General features: G+C 43.4%; 9 non-coding genes across 9 annotated transcripts; 3 read left to right on the top strand and 6 right to left on the bottom strand.

Annotated features, from left to right (window-relative positions):
• Positions 1–1,426: 1,426 nt before the first annotated feature.
• On the bottom strand, positions 1,427–1,499 carry Trnav-uac (transfer RNA valine (anticodon UAC)). The gene has a single exon. It is a non-coding gene; the product is annotated as a tRNA-Val (tRNA).
• A 291-nt stretch (positions 1,500–1,790) lies between these two features.
• Positions 1,791–1,863, bottom strand: Trnav-uac (transfer RNA valine (anticodon UAC)). Its single transcript has one exon. It is a non-coding gene; the product is annotated as a tRNA-Val (tRNA).
• A 260-nt stretch (positions 1,864–2,123) lies between these two features.
• On the top strand, positions 2,124–2,209 carry Trnar-ucu (transfer RNA arginine (anticodon UCU)). The gene is given in 2 exon segments: positions 2,124–2,160; positions 2,174–2,209. It is a non-coding gene; the product is annotated as a tRNA-Arg (tRNA).
• Positions 2,210–2,628: 419 nt separating this feature from the next.
• Trnal-uaa (transfer RNA leucine (anticodon UAA)) lies at positions 2,629–2,711 on the top strand. Its single transcript has one exon. It is a non-coding gene; the product is annotated as a tRNA-Leu (tRNA).
• Positions 2,712–6,180: 3,469 nt separating this feature from the next.
• On the top strand, positions 6,181–6,253 carry Trnak-uuu (transfer RNA lysine (anticodon UUU)). The gene has a single exon. It is a non-coding gene; the product is annotated as a tRNA-Lys (tRNA).
• Positions 6,254–7,194: 941 nt separating this feature from the next.
• Trnaf-gaa (transfer RNA phenylalanine (anticodon GAA)) lies at positions 7,195–7,267 on the bottom strand. The gene has a single exon. It is a non-coding gene; the product is annotated as a tRNA-Phe (tRNA).
• Positions 7,268–7,367: 100 nt separating this feature from the next.
• Positions 7,368–7,440, bottom strand: Trnaf-gaa (transfer RNA phenylalanine (anticodon GAA)). The gene has a single exon. It is a non-coding gene; the product is annotated as a tRNA-Phe (tRNA).
• A 2,063-nt stretch (positions 7,441–9,503) lies between these two features.
• Trnak-uuu (transfer RNA lysine (anticodon UUU)) lies at positions 9,504–9,576 on the bottom strand. The gene has a single exon. It is a non-coding gene; the product is annotated as a tRNA-Lys (tRNA).
• Positions 9,577–15,374: 5,798 nt separating this feature from the next.
• Trnaf-gaa (transfer RNA phenylalanine (anticodon GAA)) lies at positions 15,375–15,447 on the bottom strand. Its single transcript has one exon. It is a non-coding gene; the product is annotated as a tRNA-Phe (tRNA).
• Positions 15,448–18,691: the final 3,244 nt, after the last annotated feature.

Here is an 18,691-nt window from a genome sequence, read left to right as displayed (position 1 = left end):
TATACAAAGAACGAAGTTCACCCAGCAGTTGAGCAGCTAGGCCAAGGCCAGGCAGCACAGACTGGTTAGTGCTGTGCCCAGGATACACCACCAGGAAGACATGACTAGAAACTGAACCTCAGTTTAGTTCTGGAGTTTCCACGTTGAACCTCTGGACTATGCCCTTGGTGACAGGGACACACAGGAAAGCACAAGGAATGGGTTTGATGAGTCCAGGGAGTACAAGAAACCATACCTACTTTAGCAGAGCTTCTGGAAAGTTCTAAGGGGGTTAAGCAACATGCAAAGGCAGGGCCATTTTAATTTCCGGAATCAGTGTGATTTTACCAAGCAGACCGGTTTACACCCGAGACCTTCAGTCCCCAAAAGCCTTCCTAAAATCCCTTTGTAAAAGCCCATCTTCCCTCTCTTACCCAGTTATGGAAATTTCATATGGACTAAAGATTGAAACATCACAAAACTTTTAATCATATAATCATTGAGAGACAATATAAGCATAATTTTTGAGATACCATCTCAAAATAAGGTAGTACTTTCTAACCAAGAAATTGTAAAAGTTCCTCCCTCCCCCAAATAAGGGGATGATGAATTAGTCCATATAAAAAATAGGTAACTTCTGCATAGCATAGAGTATCATAATAAGAAGACAAATGGCAAGTCTGGGGAGTACATTTGCAAAATTAGTCCCCCGCAGGGCACACGCCGTGGTGGGGGTGGCGAGGAGGCGGTGGCCCTTTGCAGGTCGGAGGAAGGGTGCGCATGCGCAGGGCCCTGTTCACTCCCCAGGGTTAAATATATATATTTATAAATATATATAAAATGTCCTGAATCTGAAGAAAATACAAAGAACAACTAGAAACCAGCAAGAAAACATTAACGCTATAACAGAAAACCTAACAAGAGGTAAATAGTTTAAGAGGAGGGACATGCGAAGGATTTTGAATTTTTACCCTGCGCACGACACTAATTTTTCAAAAAGTATTTTTAATTTCAGTAAATAAAATAAAAGTCTGTGGACTAGAGGTTCATCAACACAGCAGGAGGTGGACTTCGGAATGCTCAACTCTGTGGTGGGGTGAGCGGCTTTGAAAGGTAGTGCGGGAGGAGCTTAGACGATGGCAGGTACTGAGCAGCAGGGGGAAGCTGGGGACTCCAGGGGTCAGATCAAGAGTCCTGAGCTGCAGGCAGCTCCACCAAGGGCGCAGGCGCAGGCTGCTGTGAAGAGCCACTTGCACTTCCCAGGACATGCCACACGGGGGCAGCCTCCGCAGCCCATTCGACTGAAGGCTCAGGAAAGCGGGGACAGGGCTGCAGGGCTGGAAACGCCGCCAGGACTCTGGCTAGACCGTTCCTCTCCACCTTCCTCAAGCAAAATGTGGCTCGAAAGGCAACACAGAACTCAAAAAGAGCAACTCCTAGCACGAGCTGGTTCCACTGGGGCTCGAACCCAGGACCTTCTGCGTGTAAAGCAGACGTGATAACCGCTACACTATGGAACCACGTGCAAGGACTAGGAACCAAGATTACTTAATTCAAGATAATATATTCTAATAAAGTACAAAGAAACTGAAACTGGACGTTCAGGGACTGCGGATGGAGGAAAAACTCCAAAAGAAATACAAACGTTTCAACGCTCAAAGGAAAAAGGCCGTTGATTGAAGACTGAGCACGCAGCGGACACCGTGAAAGCGGCCGAGACTGCAGCTTCCGGAAACAAAACCAAAATCCAAGGCTTAAAAATGGTTAAAGTGAAGGGGGTGCTGGGGGCCGGGAAAAAAAGAACACCCTCGTGGTTCCACTGGGGCTCGAACCCAGGACCTTCTGCGTGTAAAGCAGACGTGATAACCGCTACACTATGGAACCCCACGGCCAGCGGGCGTGCCGGGATGTAATAACTGTGCACAAAGACAATGTAACTGAAATGAGATCGGGTTGGGCGCTTGGCAAACGTGCTCGGAAGGAAATTTTCCAAAGCTTTTCAGATTTTCTGGCGCGGATCCCGAGCAAGGCTTTCCTCGGCCACACGGCTGCTGCGTGGTTACTCTAGGGAAGGCAGCGCTCGGCTCCCAGGCGCCAGCCGCTCCTGCTCTGATGTATAAAGCGCGAGAGAGGATCAGCTGTCTGGCTCTGTGGCGCAATGGATAGCGCATTGGACTTCTAGATAGATGGAGGAATTCAAAGGTTGTGGGTTCGAGTCCCACCAGAGTCGCTTTTTTTAAATAAACGGGACAGCAAGTAGGAATGAAAAGATCAAAACTAAAACCACCAAGAGGGGTCACGAACTGAAAGGACTCGAGAGATTTCAGTCCCTTAATATGTCCCCTTACCAAATAAAAGCAAGAATCAAACAAAGGAAAAGCCCTTGCTTAGGCGTGCTGGGGTTCCTGCCACCCGAAATGATCCCGCTACTTTTTCCAGTCACTGTCACGAGGCTCCAATTCCTGGCCACCAAATGAAGAGGTTAGCGAGACACGAGCAAAAGTTACTGAGGAGTCCCCGCCATCACCCTCACCATCACTCCGGGTTATTTTTTTATTCCAAGAATTTTTTTAATTTTAGAACTTTATAAAAAAAAAAAAATCCCAAAATTACCGAAGTAATCAAAAACCGAATGAGGGGTCGTCAGGTACCAGAATGGCCGAGTGGTTAAGGCGTTGGACTTAAGATCCAATGGATTTATATCCGCGTGGGTTCGAACCCCACTTCTGGTAGAGATTGGTTGCATTTTCCAAATCCTGAGTTTGTTTCCAAATAGATTTTTAAAACACGAGTTCTCAAAGGAGATTGAGATCAAGTGGCAACGTGAAAAACATACTTTTTGCCAGATGTAAATAAAACTTGAAGGACACCTTTGGAGCTGATGCTTTGCCAAGTGGAAAGAAAACTTCTGGTTGAAATTTATAATTCTTTGAGGTTAAAGGTACAGAACAAGGACATTGTACTGTAAACACGTTCACTGGTAGCAGGGGTTTTGTTGTTTTTTCTTTCTTTTCTTTTTTTGTCTTTTAGATCCTGTAAGCTCCATGTACTGTTCTAAATGATCCCAGTGACTCCGGAGGCTGGAGGCAGGAGGACTGCAAATTGCAAGTTAGAGGCCAGCCTGGGCAAGTTGACAAGGCCCAATCTCAAAAAAATAAATAAATAAATAAATAAAAAGGGCTGAGGATGCAGTTCAGTGGTAGAGCGCCCCTGGGTCCAGTGTCATCACAGAGAGAGAGAGAAAAAAGATGAAGCAAGGTGGCACAGTGTAGTGGCACAGAGTTGTCCTTTACTTGACACTAATATTCCACCCTCCCAACTAAATAAGAACTCCCAAGGATCAATGCTGTCCCTCCTCCTCCGCTCTAAGCCTTCCCAGATCAATGGCCTTCATTCAACTAGCCCCTCATTCAAGGAGTCTTTGAGAATTTGCCTTGCAGGAGGCACTGAGCCAGGCATGGGGGGACATAGAAATATCCTAAAAGGAAAAACCACAGCCATGTGGGAAGGCTCAGAGCCCCCGGTTCCCAGCCCATCTGGAAAGGAGCAAGCAGGGACCTCTGGACAACCCTGGCACTCGAAGATAGGCCAGAATTCCCCAATCCCAACGGTGTTAGAGTGTGGGATGTGGTAATCTTTCAAGTTGGGCATGGAGGGGGAAAGAGCACTTAGGAAGTACTGAATGAAACGCAGGCAGCTGCAGTTACTACTGGACGCTGAGCAGGACTGTCCCACACTGTGGACACTGGAGGAGAAGGCAGTTCGAGGCCTATGTTTGACCTGAACAGGTCTTCACATTCTTGTTCATTAGGATCCATCCTCAGCAGCCACTGTGAACTTGGTGCCTTGAAAGAAGCCAAGCTTCAGAGGTAGAGAGAGGAACAGGACAAAGGCTCCTAACTTACCTGGGGCTGTGAGGCTTGGCAAGGGGGCTGCTTGCGGGAGGGGGTCTAGTTTTAATGTTCTCCTTTGAACCTAGATTTGCTATCCCATGTTTAGAGATTCGCATCTTTCTCTTGTGAAAACTGAATCTAGCACGTGTGTGATTTTTCAATACCAACAATCCCCTCCAAAACTTATGAGGCATTGAGGAGGAAGTTTGTGTTTTTAATCTTTCTCTGTGGAATCCTTAGAAAACAGCTTAAAGATACACAATGGACTTTTACTCAGCAATAAAAGAGATAAAATCGTGGCATTTGCAGATAAATGGATGACGCTGGAGAAGATAATGCTAAATGAAGTTAGCCATCCCAAAAAAAAACAAATGCTGAATGTTGTCTCTGATATAAGGAGGCTGACTCATAATGGGGTAGGGGAAACGTGGGATGAATAGATGAATTCTAGATAGAGAAGAGGGGAGGGAGGGAAAGGGAGGAGGCAGAGGATTAGCAAGAACGGTGGAATGTGATGGACATCGTTATCCAAAGTACATATATGAAGACATATATGTCAACCTACTTTATATTCAAACAGAGATGTGAAAAATTTTGGTATATATGTGTAATAAGAATTGTAATGCAAAAACAACACAAGAACACGTATAAGGACATGAACTGATGTGAACATACTTTATACAAAGATATGAAAAATTATGCTCTATATGTGTAATAAGAATTGTAATACATTCCACTGTCGTGTATTTAAAAAAATAAAATCAATTTTAAAAAAAGAAAGAAAATCACACATACAAACACACACGAAAGAAAATCACACAAACACACACATACAAAAAAAAAAGCTCAAAGAAGTTTGAATCTGAGAAGCCAAGTAGATGATCCCAAAAGCTTGTAATAATGTAACAGATTACAGACTTTTCACTTATTTTACTACAAAAATAACACGTTTGTTTTTTAAATTCCAATAATACAGATATATGTGATAAAGGAAACACTGAGAGATTCATTGTCATTCCCCAAAAAAAAGACATCTTTATCAGATTTTTTATATATATTTATATGCATATATATGGCATATATAACTAAGTATAATTCATATGTGCACATATACTTTTATTTTTCACCAATAAATATATACACATCATATGGCACATTGCATCCTTTTTATTGAGCATAACCTGAATATCATATCTTTCCATAACTGGCTATTTTTATTATTTATTTGTTTGTTTATTATTTGGCACTGGGGATTGAACCCAAGGACACTTTTCCACTACATCCCAGTCTTTTACCCCTGAGCTACAACCCCAGCCCTCCACTGATCCCTTCATACATAATTTTCTCATTGCTTCCTGATATGTTGGGTTGCCTCTTAACTCCAAGAGCTAAAATGCGTGGGAGGCTCCAACCTTACATGATTCCAAATGCTCCCCTTCAGGCAATCTTTTCCAATGCCTTTCGGAATGATATGGCAAAGAAGTTATGAAGAAGCACGATAAGTTTTTAAAAAATGACTAATGACATGCATTCAGGAAACAGCTGCCAAGATAACAGGTCTCCCTTTAAAAAGATTAAAAAGTAGCCCTTAATTTGCATGTTCAGCATCTTTCTCCATGGAAGCAGACTCCCAGCGAAGTAAATAATGTCATTGCCCCTTTCCCTCTGATCAGAATTCTTTTTCCAAGTCTTCAGGGGCCGATCCCAGTCACCATCCATAGCTCGGTTTAGGCCTAACCCTAGAGAGCGTGGCTGGGTGGTCCTGGCCCGACCCTCCCAGGTGCACCCAGGCTGGCTCCAGCACCTCAGCGCTCGCCCGAGGCCCTCGGGTTTGCTTGTGATGCGGCCCCTCCGAGGACCGACACCGAGGCTTTGCAGCGCCACGAGCTTGCTGAGGTCCTGGAGTGCAGTGGGCATTCAGTGGGGGTCTGTCGGATGGGAGCCCAACTCTTGGACACCTAAGCATGCATCTTCATCCCTAGACGTTCCAGGGCTCCTCTCCTACCAAGACGGGGATTCGCAACCGGTCCAGAGGTTCTGAATCTGGGGAATTCGACATGCAAGTGCCCCATAGGGCGCCTGAGATTGGGGCTGGCGGCTGGTCAGACGGGAAGCTGTGCTGTTGAACTTCATATTCTCCATGGGATGAGAGAAGGGCAGCATTTGTCCAGACGCCAGCTCTTCTCGATTTTGTAGGAACAAAAACTTTATCATCCGAAATACCCGGGATTTTAATCCAGGAGGGAAAGAATGCTGGCACGTGGCCTGTTTTACTGCGGATAGACTAAGGGAACGGCCTCCTTGCAGAGCCCGGATAGCTCAGTCGGTAGAGCATCAGACTTTTAATCTGAGGGTCCAGGGTTCAAGTCCCTGTTCGGGCGTCCCTTGTTTTAAGCCTCAAAACACTTGAGTCTGCAGCTGAGCAAGCAGCAGAGAAGACACTACCTGAAAGGTGGTTTGCTGAAGTCGGAAGGGGAAGGCAGTCCAGGCGAGAGAATGCTGCCTGCGCCACACCTGTGATTTACTGAAAAAGTGAAAGTGTCCCACTTGGACATTTTTCCCCTTAAGTCTGATATGTACTACTTTTATATTCAAAAACATTTTCCCCCTTGAGTCTGATATGTACCACTTTTATATTCAAAACATCAATAAATACATAAGTAATACAGTTGCACAACCAAAAATAAATAAATAAATAAAGTTGCACACCTGTCAGAATCACAATAGTAATACTTTGGGCAGGAATTCTACTACAGCTTTGGGCACCAAGGAATGTGTTCCAGCACTTTTTTTATTAAAAGCTCAGTGAGGAAACTGAGATTTGAAGAAATATTTCAGTTAATGCATCATTTACAAGTCCCCAAGGAGGCACTGTCCTTCACCAGATTCACGGGCTCCTTCCTTTGTGAGTCTTGCAATGGAAATAAATGTTTTTAGGGTCATCTTTATATCTGTCACTGTTAAGAAAATTTGCATCCCTAGTAAGGTAAGTACACTGAGGACAAACAACCCAACAACACCTTCCACCTGTGTGGTAGACATGCCAGCCTCCACAAAATTATGCTTTGCACCATATATTGCTACAAGTAGTACATGGAGCGACTGTGGACCTGGAAACAGATCATCCTGAGATTTAAGAGGCTTAAACTCTTTGGGGTCCTCATAATGCTAAACTAAATAAAATTAACTCATTCTGTACCCCTTGAAGGGACACACATAAAGCTCTGTGTGTACGCGTAGGGTGTGGGCTTGCAGTGTAGGTGTACTTGTGCAAATGGGATTGAGGAAGAACACTTGTTGCACTTCATTCAACAAAAGGGTCTGCCGAAACCCGGGATCGAACCAGGGACCTTTAGATCTTCAGTCTAACGCTCTCCCAACTGAGCTATTTCGGCGAGGAGGAGAGTAGGTGCTACTCTACTGGGCTTGCAGGGTAGGTGTACTTGTGCAAATGGGATTGAGGAAGAACACTTGTTGCACTTCAACAAAAGGGTCTGCCGAAACCCGGGATCGAACCAGGGACCTTTAGATCTTCAGTCTAACGCTCTCCCAACTGAGCTATTTCGGCAAGGACAAGAGTAGGCGCTACTGTGCTGGAGGGAAATTTAAAAGACAAAGAAAAAAAATGTTCATTTCCCTTCACCTCCACATTTTTTAGCCCCTAATTTCATGTTCAAAAGTGTATTTTTTTAAAAAAAAAAGTGTATTATTTTTAGCCATGAGATTTTGAGAACAGTAACATAGAATATTAATTCCTGTCATATGGGGACACTTTTGTGTTCTGCATCGTCCCAGATTACCTTTCATTGTCTTCCTAATTCTTCCAACAACAGCCACTGAAAACCCTCTCTGTGCCCAACACTTGATCTACTTGGTTGCATTCAGTCTCTACACACCACATGTGTCATAACGTTGATATGATAATACAATAAATCTTGAAATAAATCATTTGCCCCCAGCCATCCAGAACTGAACCAGATCCGTCTGACTTGTTCTGAAGACTGAAAGGGCATGGTTGAGACTTTAGTTTTTAGTCTGTCATTTTTCACCAAAGGGAAAGGAGATGAACTGGAAGAGGAAAGACCAGAAAGAACACTCTCCACCACCTGCCCTGTGTTGCCCAGCCTGGACTGTCCTAATTGAGTCAAAAAGATTGGAGCAGAGACTCCACTTTTAAAAGCTGCCAAAAGTGGATTTGGTCAGGCTCCAAGGGACTCCCTCAGGGAGAAGGAGGAAAATTGGGGTGTTTGCCACAGCTCCTTATCTGTTTTTCTCCCTGGAATGCTTTCTGACAGTCTCACCCAACCAGTCCACTCTTTCTTGGATCAGTGACCACTGGTTCCTTTAGCACATACCTATCGAGCAAGTTACATGAATATGGGTTTATAATCTTTGGCAATATTTCTTTGAAATGGCTCCTTACCTGTTCCGATATGTATCTTTTGATTCAGTTCTAAATTGAAAACTCTTTAGTAATAATAATAATAACCCTCTATTGACTGCCTGCTTTCAGGCAAAGCCCCTGTTAAGTACTGCACAGGGTTTCCTATCTCATTTAATTAACACAAAAACTTTATGTGATGGAAGCTATTTTTATTATTATTACAAATTATTATTCCCGAGGAAGCTGAGTTTTAGAGAGGAGGAGATGGTAATTGTGGAATCTGTGTGGATCCTGAGTGAAGGGTGAAGACCCTGCCTCAAATTCAAGTTCCACCTTCACCTTGACCTTTCCCTCTAATCATCACTGGCTGGGGACCAAAGTCCATCACCTGCTAAGAGGGCAGCTGACTCTTTCAGGCCACCTTCCCATACTGTCAATGAAATTAAGCTGGGCTTCTTTCTGTGCCCTGGCTGAACCAAGGAAGTCTCAATCTCTGGCTAGTCAAGAGCCACACCTGGACTCTCAACTGCCCAGGGAAAATTAGTTCACCTGGGTGACCTTGTGCCTGAGCTTTTTATGTTAACAAGCCAACTTCCTAAAGGCTTGCTGTAGGTTAAATTTCCCCTTATTTGGGTGGGTGCTTTTTATAATTTTGTCCCATTCCAGCCTTTTATGCGTTCTCTCCCAGCGTGCGCCCTCCTTCCCCCACTAACAGAAGCTGGTATGTCAACCTCAACTTCTGTCTGTACTCTGGGTCACACTTTGGGACCAGCCGGGGTGGGGGTGATTTGATCTAGTTTAGAGAGGGGAGCTGCTCTGTTTGAGGCTTCAGATGATCTCTTCCTTTTCAGAAAAAAAAAAAAAAAAAAACCTCTAAGGGATGGGTTGAAAGGTGCAGGGTCCGTGCCATATTCGCAGGCACCTAGCAGGAGCAAAACCCAAGATAGCCAGCAAAGGAACAAAGCGAGGTCACAGAGGAGCTTGTTTCCCATCCTGGAATGCAACCGCAGTAGCTGGGATTCAGCAGAAGGGAGTTAGGCTGCAGGATAAAGGTGTCTGCATTTGCCACGATGATAGGGTAGAAATCTCTGGATGCCTTCGCACAAGGACCTACAAGTATTCATCCTCCTTAATGCCTTTGCTTCTTTGCAAGAACTGTTTGGGGTCGTTGGAGTAGACACTGCAGGAATTCAGCATTCCTCTCTTTAAAGGTGCTAGGGTGTTTGATTAAAAAAAAAAAGTATCTGCGCCCGAACAGGGACTTGAACCCTGGACCCTCAGATTAAAAGTCTGATGCTCTACCGACTGAGCTATCCGGGCCCACAGCACAAGCCCCACTTTATTGAATGAAAACTGTAATCATTTTTGCTGCACAGTAATAACCATACCAATGGCGAGTTTCTGGGTTCCTCGTTAGTGCATGATTGAATCTCATCCCCAAGCACGGACCCCATGGAAGCGAGGAGAGGACCAAGTGAGGAAATCGGAAAAGCACGTGGCTCATGTATGCCTTGGCAGCTGGATACAGACTCTTTTTAAAATAAAATAAGACACGCTCCTCATTTATTTGGAGGCACCTGCACCCTGGCACCCGTCGTGCACCCCGAGTTCTGCAAAACTGCTCGGAAAGGGGATCCTCCTCCTAACCGTCCCCACCCCTGCGCGCTGCCCGGTCCTAAACCCAAAGCGCACAGGCTCAGAGACCACAGTTCGGAAGTTAAAGGCATCAAGACGCCACTTCCAATTCCTTGTCCCCCCGCCGACATGCCAACTTCAAAAGACAGAGACCTGGGAAGCGCACAGAAGCGGCCGCAGCCCCGGCGGCCTCCGAAGCCAGCCCCACGCCCCGGGTCCCGGCGGGCAGGTCCCTGCGCACGCGCAGCTCAGCGCGGTTCGCTGGCGGAATCCTCCGCGGGCCCCCTGCTGCTCACCTGTAAGCCGCGCTGTTTTCTCAGCGCAGATCCTGTCACAACCCTCAGTTCTCTGAGCCTCTGTTCTATCGCTAGTTGGAATGTCACCTCCCTTTCAACGTCTGTCCCCTCGTTGACCCCAAGCACCCACCTGTCGAGAAAGAAGAATAATTTGACTTTCTACCCTTTGGAATTCTCAGCTGAGACCCCTGTGACAAAAGACAGAATAACGAGAAAAGCAATGCGAAGGGTATTAACATGTGCATTTCACACCTACATGGGAGAGAGCCAGGGAATGAGTGATTCTTAAAAGGTTGCTCCAGAATTCCAGTTTATACAATAGCATCTTCAAAGAACGTTAAATTTTTGGAGAAGTGATAAGAAATATAGGACCCTACCTCTCCAGGGACAATAAATTACAGGAGATAGATACATGGGAAAATATTGGTAGATAAAGGTAGTTAGCAAAGTCATACAGAGAGATTCCTCCAGTGCCATCTCCACACTGATAAGGGAAGACTACGTTCAGTGAGTAACCTTTGTCCTTCTTGGTAGATAAGAGAATAGGGACATCTTTGTACATTTATGTCCTGCTTTTAGACAATTGAGGGAAAGGTAGAGAACTTCTTGGGGGTATCTGCTCCTTAAATGCCTTTAACTCAAAATAATTCTTATGCCAAAATGGCATATTTCGAGGTATCAGGTTTCAGTTATCTTTTCCAGATTTGAGAACATTGTTTAAATGCCATCCTCTCTAGGAAGCTCCCTATGACATGAGCAACTGGCAGAGTAGCATGTGGAAGGGAAAACCAAAAAGCCTTAGGACTATACCTTGAAAAGTGAGTAGGAGTTTGCACACCTGCAGGGAGGTGACCCAGTCAGAACTCCACAGTCTTCTCTGAGCTTCTTGCTCAGATCCCAAGAGGATTCACGGATTCTCCTTTCCTCTTCAGCCAGAAAGCTGGACAGGGTTACAGGCCCAACTCTACCTAGGAGTGTGACTCCCACCTTTACATCCCGCAGGTAGCTATCCTAGGCTCAGAGCTGTAGAAACAGGCTTCCACTCTCCATTTCCTGTGCATAATGTAACACTTTAAAATGTGCTGTCACGATTCTCTAGAAAACCAATAGGAAACACACAGACAAGGAGACAGTTGTTTTAAGACCTTAGTTCAAACACTGGGGGTTGGCAAGTTCAAATCCTTTAGGGCAGATTGACAGAAAATTCACATAAGAGTTGACATTGGGGTCTTGAATTCAAATTCAGCAGGTCGTAAGCTGGAGACTCCAGCAGGTTTTTTGTATCAAAATTTTGAGAAGTATGTCTTCATCAGGAAAAAAAAAAATCCTTTTTTGCTCTTGAGGATGTCTGATGATTGGATGAAGTACAATCACATTAGGGAGGGTAATTGACTTTACAATGGAATATTACTCAGCAATAAAAGAGAATAAAATCACGCATTTGCAGGCAAAGCCTACCATAAATGTTGATTGTTTACTTATTTGGCATAAAAGAGTAGGGTTTATTCAAGTGAGAAAAGACAAACTCCTGTAGGTTGAGGGGGCTGGAATAGGGATTGCCACTTAAATGTACTAGTCTAGGTGTTTATATAGCTACGGGGTAGGGGCATTGATCATTATCTATGCTAATCAGGTATTGGAAAAGTACCAGTACAGTTGGTCAAAATCTCTGCTAAACAGCTATTGAAAGACTGTTAGGGGGCTGGGGATGTGGCTCAAGCAGTAGCGCACTCGCCTGGCATGCGTGTGGCCCGGGTTCAATCCTCAGCACCACATACAAACAAAGATGTTATGTCCGCTGAAAACTAAAAAGTAAATATTAAAAATTCTCTCTCCCTCTCTCTTTAAAAAAAAAAATTAAAAAAAAAAAGAAGTAAATATTAAAAATTCTCTCTCCCTCTCTCTTTAAAAAAAAAATTAAAAAAAAAAAAGAAAGACTGTTAGGCTATTGGTTAGAACTTGAGTCTATAGCCTTCACTCAGGTCTGCCCCAAGATCATGATTTTTTTTTTTTAATACTAGGAATTGAACCCAGAGCTTTACTACTGATCCACGTCCCCAACCCTTTTATTTTTTATTTTGAGACAAGGTCTTGCTAAATTGCTGAGGCTGGCCACAGACTTGCCATCCTCCTACCTCAGCCTCCATAGCCACTGGGATTACAGGCTTGTGCTACCACCAGCTCCATGATCACATCTTTAAAATAAATACATTCACAATAACATCTAGACTGCTCCTAGACCAAACAACTGGACATCCTGGCCTAACCAAACTGACCCATGTGATGACCCTTAGGCCTGAGCTAATCAACTGCATTGTAAAGCTCCAGTTTGAAACCTGCAATCTCTCGAGGCAGGCCTATGAAGCCCTCCAGTATGGCCCTCGGCACAAACAAATCACTTCTCCCCACCCTGACAAACTCAGTGAAGTCTCTGGCATGTTGTCCTTGCCCTGATAAAGGGGGAACGGCGAGAAAATCAGTTTGGGGACCACCAGACCAGATGTTTTAACATCAGATAAATGACATAACTGAGAGACCCGATGGCCACTGATAGAGATTGAAAGTGGTGTCAAAAGCCCCAAAATTTGGTATAAATAATGGAGCAAATGAACAGACATTCAGCCAGCTAATGCCGGAGAGCACTCACTCTCACGCTGGAGAGCCTGATGAGGACCTGGACTGACATCCCAGCTCTTCTCATCCTTTCCTGATCCTCTGCATTTTCCTCACCTCTCTCAAACTCTACAGCCACATCTTGACCCTGGTGAGAGCTGCAACTTCTCCCTATGACCCAGGAGAAGCCTGCCTTGGTTCCTGATCTGATCACTGCGGTCTGAGTGAATGTGCATCTGCTGGACTTAAAGCCTAAGGCTTGAGACTTTTGATCTGACACTAGAACTTTGCATGCAGAGAGAATGTCTGTCATGAACCTGTCAGGATTAAGTGTGTTTGCAGTGCTTAGAATTAATCTAGAATTGTTTGCTGTGACTTAGTTAATCTGGAATTGTTTGCTGTGAATTAATTATGTCTATTGCAGTGCCTAGCATCCAGGATTGTCATTTTCTTGATTAAGAACCTATAGAGAAGACTGGAGATACAGCTCAGTTGGTAGCGTGCTTGCCTCAAATGCCCAAAACTCTGGGTTTAATCCATAGCACCACCACCAAAAATAAATAAATAAATAAATAAATAAATAAATAAATAAATAAAACATTGAGTGATTTGAGCTAATAAAGCAGTGACAAAGGCAGAAGTACATAGACATTCTTTATTTCTCCCATTCAACTACATAATTGAGAAACAGACCCATCACGCGCTCTGACAGGCGTCATGCAAAGTTTGAACTGCCCAATTTATTAGGCCACCGTTTTTGTTTCCTTCCTTTTGGTCATTGTTGGATTTTCAAGGGTCTCTTACTAAAAACCCAGCCATTTAGAAGATGAAGCCTAGCTGACTTCTTGGCAGATTAACAGAAAGGAAAGGCTGTAAATAGGCCTGCAGAGTGTTTGTCTCCATTTTGCGTTTTGCCAGTGAGTTCTTAGAATGTGAGAACTAGACCTTGACCCTCTCTCCACAGGGTTCAGCCTGACGCCTACCTTTAAAAAAAAAAAAAAAAAAAAAAAAGTGTGTGTTTCAATAGCTAAACTGTGGAGCCAACCTAGATGCCCTTCAATAGAATACAATGGAATATTACTCAGCAATAAAAGAGAACAAAATCATGGCATTTGCAGGTAAATGGATGTCGCTGGAGAAGATAATGCTAAGTGAAGTTAGCCAATCCCAATAAAACAAATGCCAAATGTTTTCTCTGATTTAAGGAGGCTGACTCATAAAGGGAAAGGGAGAGAGAGCATGGGAGGAATAGATGAATTCTAGATAGGGCAGAGGGGTTGAAGGGGAAGGGAGGGGGTATGGGGTTAGAAATGTTAGTGGAATGTAATGATCATTATTATCCAAAGTACATGTATAAAGACACGAATTGGTTTGAATATACTTTGTATACAACCAAAGATATGAAAAATGGTGCTCTATATGTGTAATAAGAATTGTAATGCATTCCGCTGTCATATATTTAAAAAAAAAAAAAAGTGTGTGTTTGTTAGGGAACCACTCCACTCCCTTGAGTGGAGTGGTTCCCTAACAAGGATTTTTGGTTTGGGGTTTTGAGGGTTTTTGTTGCTTTTGTTTTTCAAATTAGGATTCAGTCCTGAGCCTCTAGATTCTTTTGTCCTTTAACCCAATCCTAGAGGAACGTGAACAACTCTGGAGACCTGGGGGCAGGTGAAGTAGCTCGTTCCTGGGGTCTTTCCTGGTAATTTCTGCCACTGGTTGATGCGTGCAAATGCATTTGTAAACTTTGAAATATGGAGAACCATATTTCTGCTTTGAAATTCAGTTCCTCCTAAGTAGAGTGTCTGAGAATTTTTGCTGGGTCTTAAGATGGGTGCTACATAGAGGGCAGAGAGGCCAGAGGATAAGATGTACACTGGTGGCTTGTGATTCACCAAGTAAAAATACAGGGTGCCCACTGAAATCCGAACTTTACAGAAACAAGGAATATGCACTTTGTTATGTCCCATGCAGTATTTGAGACAACGCTTACACTAAAGGATATGTGTTGTTTCTCTCCCATTCGGATTTGAGTGGGCGTCCTAGATTTTTGTCTGGTTAAACCAGAAGGGTCTTCCGATGCCCCACCCAAGAGCTGGCTTGGGGTCCTTGTTATTGTTACACTAGCTGAACAAAGTCTGGGCGCCTGGTGCTCTCCAAGATTTCTTTGGCCAACAAGGTGCGCGAGCTGCAGCGGTTCCCCGAGTCGTGCAGGTCCCAGGACCCAGCCACCCACAGGGCGGTGCAGGCCAGCGGCACACATCTGGCCGCGGAACCGCTGCCCTTAGAGAAAGGATCCGGAGGCTGCAGATGCAGGACGGTCTTGGAAAACAAGAAAGAACGAGGGCTGGAGTGAGCTGCGGTCTGCGCGTGGGGACAGTCAAATCAGGGGACACTAACTTGATAACTTGATCGGGAGCCTTTTACAAGAGATTAAGGGGAATCAGTAGGTGAGTCTTCAAGCGCAAGTGCGAAAACTCACAGACCACCCATTTCGATCCCTTTAAAGGGGGTGAGATTAATCCAGGTCAATGGCTGAGAAATTAGCTAGTGGTGACAATGTGACAATTGCAAAACTGCCGAAACCCGGGATCGAACCAGGGACCTTTAGATCTTCAGTCTAACGCTCTCCCAACTGAGCTATTTCGGCTGCCTCTGGTCGGGCCTTTTTTTTCTTTCTGTAATTATTATGAAATAATGCTCCTTTCTGGGTAACAAGTGGTCATTTTGCAAGTTTGGTTGGGAATGGGCGTGTTACAAATGTGGGAGATGATAATGAAAGGACCTTGTTCACAAGCTAGAAATAAAAACTATTTTTCTCAAGTTTTTTTTTTAATTTTCTCTAATGGCTCTGCAATTTGTTTTCTAATTTTAAAATAATTCATGATGAACCTCGCGACCCTGTCTCAAAATTTGAGAGACGTTAGTTAAGGATCTGGGGGTGTAGCTCAGTGGTAAAGCTCCGCTTGGGTTCAATTGCCAGTACTTAGGGCACAGAGTGAAAGGGGCGTGGTAGGTCGGGATCATGAACTTTTTTCATGGCAGTATAGGGGCCTATTTCATGCTGTTTAATCCATGCAAAACATTGGATTATATGGATATAACACAAACTATTCAATCAGACTTTCCCCCCTAAGTTTCATTATTTTCTCCCAGATATAATTATTTAAAATACTGCCTTGGGGGGGGGGCATGTTACATATTTGTTCTGTGTGAAGGCAGATCTTGCAAGGACAAAAGATATATTTAAATTTTTTTTTCTTTTTTTTACAGATATCATCAATTTGGACTTCAGAAATGTTTAGAAGAGTACAAGAAGGCCTAGCATTTTGTAAGGCACTGGATTAGATTGATCCTCAGGGCAACACACACGTGCCACAGGAAGACCATGTGTAAAGGCTTCACAAGTAGATTTCTACTGTTATATATAGTCACTGTATTTGTTAAAAGGATTGGTTTGCTAAGCTTAGTATTAAAAATACACTTCCATTTTTGTAATCCCGTCTTGACTTTTCTTTTTTTAAAAGTTTTAAATACATATTGTTGAGAAACAGAATTGGACCAGACCTCTCTCAAGCTCTATGAAACAAGCTGTGGTTTAATAATATCCCTCATATGCTGATTCTGTTCCACCTCCGCCTCCTGTCTCAAAAGTTTGCATCTCTTGCATTCATTCACTTAAAATGTGTTTTAAATAAACTCCATAAGACTGTTAATTCAGTGCTTCATATTCACTTGTTTCATAACTGGGGAAAGAACACAGGCTTATTATAGCTTGAAATGAAACTGACCTTAGTTTAGAATTTATTAAAAAAAAAAAAAACTGACTTAAAGTGGAGGTTGATTCCAGATTGCCCTTCTCAAGACAGTAAGGAGAGAATGTTTCTGAGGTGAGAAGTATGGAGCCTAAACTAGATAGCATCAAAGTTTTTTCAGACTCTAGGAGTCTATCATTTGTTTAGCTTAAATGTTACCTTTTTGCTTTCACTCATAATTCTACTAGAAAAAAAATCCTAAAATGTCCCCCCCAAGACACCCTCCCAGCCAACCAAGTGCCCTGGTTAATCCCTGGGACTGTTAATATGGATTTCACCCCTGACATTATGTTAGATTTTATAGCAAGGCTGAACTCTAAAATATGTGATTATCTCGGTGCACCTGAACTAATCACATGAGCCTTTAAAAGCAGATTTATTTTTCCCCCAGATGGTCACAGAGGGACTCAAAAATTCAAAATGCAAGGGGGGATTCAATGCTGCCGTGCTGATTTGAAGATGGAACTGAAAGGCAAGGAATATGGGCAGGCTCTGGTTGCTGAGAGCAAATGCCAGCTGACAGCCAGAAAGAAAACTGCCCTCAGTTCTACCTCTGCAAGAAACTGAAGTCTGCCAAGAGTGAGCTTGGAAGTACATTTCCCCCCAGTGCCTGCAGATGAGAACTCAACCTGGTTGACACTAATTTCAGCCTTGTGATACTCTGAGAACCCAGTCCGTATCACGTGGGACTTCTCACCCTCAGAATCCTGAGCTAATACACAGTCACTAAGTTCATCTTAATTAGGTATGCAGCAATAGAAAACTAATATAGCAGTATAGATGACCTAGGCTTGGTTTCCCAAGTGTACTTTTTTTTTTTTTTTTTGTACCAGGGGTTGATTCCAGGGACCCTTAACCACTGATCCACATCCTCAGCCCTTTTTATTTTTTGAGACAGGGTCTCACTAAATTGCTTAGGCCCTTCTAAATTTCTGAGGCTGGGTTTGAATTTGCAATCCTCTTGCCTCAGCCTCCCAAACCACTGAGATTACAGATGTGCACCACCACACCTGGCCCAAATAGCACATTTAAAACCTAATCTGATCACTTACTTGTCTATGATTTTGGGCAAGTCGGCTCCTTTGTGTTCATATTATAGATATAGTTGTGTTAATAACTACATAGTTCAATTAGCATATGTGTATAATTATACTAACCCTAGCCCTAATTTACTTACAATCTTTGCAAATGAGGTCCAGGTATTATATTTACATTTTAACTTGGGCAAGTGACTTTTAATCTGCACTTTCTCCCAGTCTCTTAGTGCTCACAAATATGGCTACCACTTGTAATATCCAATATTTTTTGTTATTATTTGACATCTATACAGGCACCTCCAACAAAGCATATCCAAAAATGAACCTACATTCCCCTTTCAACTTATTTATCTTACTATCAACTTCCATCTAAGTTTCCTAAGTTAGAAAATTACAAATTCCCTTCTCCTTCTTCTACTTTCCATTCATAATCACACCCAAGTGTTATTTATTCCATCTCACTACTTCTGGAATCTACTTCTTTTTCTCTTCCTATCCTCTCCTCCTCTAAATTGTTTTTCCTACCTATAACTCATTCTCGACACTGGAACCCAACATCCTGCTTAAAAATTCTCCCTTACTGGGCTGGAGTATAGCTTAGGTGGTAGGGAACCTGTCTAGCATGTGAGATGGGCCCTGGGTTTAATTCCTAGCACTGCAGGAAAAGGACAAGAGGAAAAACTCTTCACTGTCTCTCTGGTTAAAACCAAAAACTTAGGTTATGTAAGTTCTTCAACAGCTGTCCTCACCTTCTCTAGTATCATATCTTCTTGACTCTAAATTATAGCTGTTCTGGCTGTCGTGATGCTTTTTGTGACCTTACTCTTCAGTTTTAGTCATGCAAGATTTTCTACCTTGTCTTTCCCCAAGCCTGTTTAACCCACAACCCTTAGCTCACATTTTCTGTTTTCAAAAGCTCTGACCCTTTGGGCTAGGGTTGTAGCTTAGTGGTTGAGCACTTGCCTCACAGGAGTGAGGCATTGAGTTCGATGCTCAGCAACACATAAAATAAATTAAAAAACAAAGATTAAAAAAAAAAAAA

The sequence above is a fragment of the Ictidomys tridecemlineatus genome, chromosome 4 (assembly GCF_052094955.1).
Source record: "Ictidomys tridecemlineatus isolate mIctTri1 chromosome 4, mIctTri1.hap1, whole genome shotgun sequence".
NCBI classification, from domain to species: Eukaryota; Metazoa; Chordata; class Mammalia; order Rodentia; family Sciuridae; genus Ictidomys; species Ictidomys tridecemlineatus.
This window is presented reverse-complemented; position numbering and strand designations above follow the sequence as displayed.